Genomic DNA, 3,455 nt, shown 5'->3' with positions numbered 1-3,455 from the left:
CGTCCGGTAAATCACGCTGGAGGGCTGTAGGTTTGAAGGTGGCGTGGTGGCAGCAAATATGTATCGGTGCGCGTGTGTCTGTCTGTGCATGTCTCTCTAGGTCTATAAATATAAATATATATATGTAAAGCCATGTGCGTGCACACGCGTCCATCGTGTGAATGAACACATACTGTTTGTGCAGAGTAATACTTACTCCTTTTCGTTCGTGGATACATTTACGTTTTAAAGGAAACGGAGGCTCTGCTACTCTTAAGCTACGTATTGAACGAGACTTATAACCCCCGTAATTCCACATACTGCCCTTCCCAGCCGCGGCCGTTCAAGGTGTTCTGTGTTTTCTTTCCCAGAGTGGTGGAGGGCAGTGCCCATTCCCATGTGCTGCCTGCGATCTGACGGAAAGCCAGCAGAAGCGTAGGGCGTGATTAATGAAGCGGGAGCCTGGCGGAAGGGATTTGTAGTCTTCCGAGCTCTGGAGCCATACTAAATCACCAAATATGGAGGAGCGGCGGCGTGATGTAACGCTGTATTTACGTACAGCGTCGCTCTGCTGAAAAGACAGAACACAGTATCTGTCAAGCAAGAATTAAACCCGCTCGCCGCCCCCTGGTCCCAAATAGGTCCCTCAGCTGGAGGGACGGCCACGCCGGGAGGTTCTCCATGAGGGGAAACTCCTCAGCTGAGGGTTGTGCCCTGGCAGTCATTCGGCGCAGGTGACGTGAAGCGAGCAGGATTTGGCCTCACACGATGCCACGGGGCTGTTAATTCAGAAAAGGCTGTGCTTTTAACGAGCTTTAAATGGTTCGGTGAGTGGAGGGCAGTGGGTAAGGAGAGGTGCATGTCGACAGGGTCCCGATCCTGCTTGCTCTTACACGGAGGATCACCTTGCCTCTGCAGGTGGCCCCCGCTGGGAGCAGGCTTGGCGCTGTGCAGGAGGGTCTGTGGCGCAAGCCCTGAGCGCTGTCGTGAGTAGAGACCAGGCTGCAGTTGTCCAGACGTCTCCCACCCCGAGTCTTCTTAGTCTTGGTGGAGCCCAGCTGTGCCTGTGGGTGGGAGGTCCCAGAGCACAGGTCTTCTCCTGCCTGGCTGGGATGGAGCCAAGAGGCTCTGGGGTCCCCTGGTTGTTTCCAATGGTGCGAGATGCCGCCAGGCTGTGGGAGGGGGTGCAGAGGACCAGGAGTTATGGAGTCTTGTGCTGTCCCCACCCTTTCTGTTCTCATCTCCCCTTTCGCTTGGATGAGTCGAGCTCCCTTGTATCATTAAGAAGTGTGGCAATAGCTGGAGTGACCCATTGCTTGTAGCCAGGAGTTTGTGGCAGCCGGTAGTAAAAATGCCAGTGAGGGCCTTGGAGGGGAACTGTGGAGTTCAGGTTCCTGGAAGGCCCCTGCAGTGCCTCGGGCTCTTCCAGTTCCAGCATTTTGTATCTGATTTCTGTGCAAAAATGAGAAATACAGAAAGATACGAGTGTGTAATAAAGGGTAGAGGCTGCCTTTAGAAAAAAATATGTGCAGGAGTTGGGGGAACTGATTTTTTCTTATAAAAGACCAGAAAATCTGTATTTGGTACAATGTAAAAATGTCCCCAATTAGTTAAGAGAGGTTAAGAGAGGTGTTACAGGTTAGCCCTGAGCACAGAGGTGCTGTGGGTTAGCTCTGGGGGCCGGCTGTGCTCCCTTTGCAGCTCTATAGTCAGCAAGTTGGTGTGTTCCAGTAACAGATCACCCAGAGATAGGTAATGGTTAAGCTCATCTCAAGACAGGGAAGGAGGCAGCGAGTCGTTCAGATGTGGGGAGAAATGATGTCTGGTTTAACCATCGATAGGCTGCTCTTCATCCCCAGGATGCTCCGGAGAGAGGATGATTCCGAGAGCTCCTCTGTGTGCGTGCGGCCGCGGTGCGATCCGTGGAGGTGCAGGCATGCGTACCTGGCTCTTCCGCGTGGGTGTCTGCCGGCGCCTACCTTTGGGCTCGCTGTAAAATTTTGAGTGATGCTGATCCAGCACTATAGCTGAAATGTCATAAATTTAACTGAAAATTAATAGGATATGTTGTGTGGGTCCGACGAGGCACCTTTCATCAATATGTATGTCAAAGCCTCAGCACCAGATACCGGCAGCTCGTGATTTGCAGCGAGTGCTACGGCAGGGCTTTACTTATCCGCTCTCATATTTTACAATAGGGGGAAATATTAACTGAAGTATCTGGAGATCAGTGAATGTAAAATTGCTGTTCACTTATTGAAAAGGCTGGAGAAGTATTTATCGTCCGCCGGCGTCGGGGGTTAGCGGTTTGTTTGTCGAATGTATAAATCCGAGGGAATTAAGGAAAGCAGGTTGGTTTTTTTGGGTGAGGAAGGATCTGAAATGTTACTTGGGTTCAGTTGGAGGAGCACTTTGGAGTGCGGCTGCATATTCCCCTGTATAATGGCGAGGGTGTATCTGCAGATGCCGTATTTACTGTACAAAGAGGGGAGGAGGAGGGGACGTCATTTTTACCGCTCGAATCCTTTATTCTCAAGCTGCTCATGGCATTCAAATAAAATACGTGGGAAAATAGTGTCAGAAACCCCTCTGTCTGCAGTAATGGGGGGAAGGCAAATTCGGTACTAAATTTTAGACCAAGCACGTTTGATTATTACAGTTCTCACCGGTTAATGTCTTTGAGTAGTCATTACACCACAGATATTTTCTTGGGCTTTTATTTGTAGTTGCCATTACAATTCTGGAGGTTGTAAATTGCAATTCCTGATTATTTTATTCCGTTGAGGAGACAAAAAATTGTCGACGACTGCATTCACTAGTTAGCGTCGCATCTGGACAATAAGATGAGAGCTTATTAAAAAGAGGGGAAAAAGGGAATATGGAAATGTTTTGGTGTCAAATTCTGTCTGCTTTCCTCATACAAAGAAACACAGAGCGCAGGCAGGAAAAATAGCGGGAGTGTAACCCAAAGGCTCCCGCTCCGGAGATTTGGAGCCCTGCGTACAAGCTGTATTTGTAAATAAGACAGAGAAAGGTTGTGAACCGGCAGCTTGGCTGTTTTGTCAAAGTACAATGTCAGAGAAACTCTTTCTAAGACAAATTGTAAATAGAAGTGTCACGATGATTGCATGATTGAGCTCGAGAAGTGTCTTGCAATTGTTGGCATTGTCAGAAGACTTTTGAAAGCTTAATTAAAGGCGGTGGCCTGCGAGGCTGTGAAATTTAGTTCTAGGGGGGGAAGGTAAAAAATGTAGGGGATCAAAAAGTTGCTCTAACGCTACTCGCGAGGGGATACAGGGAAGAGTCAATACTTTCTCTGCTTTCCCTGATGCCTTTTATAAATAACATTTTTTTGCAGAGGCAAACACGTGACACCAGTATCATCCTTTGTACGAGGTGGAGATTGTGTTAGTTTTCCTATTCCCCGCTGTTCCGCGCGGTTTATGTAAAAATGGCTCTTTATTGGAAACAAAAAT

This window comes from Buceros rhinoceros, unplaced genomic scaffold (genome assembly GCF_000710305.1).
Source record: "Buceros rhinoceros silvestris isolate BGI_N320 unplaced genomic scaffold, ASM71030v1 scaffold38624, whole genome shotgun sequence".
Lineage (NCBI taxonomy): Eukaryota > Metazoa > Chordata > Aves > Bucerotiformes > Bucerotidae > Buceros > Buceros rhinoceros.
This window is presented reverse-complemented; position numbering follows the sequence as displayed.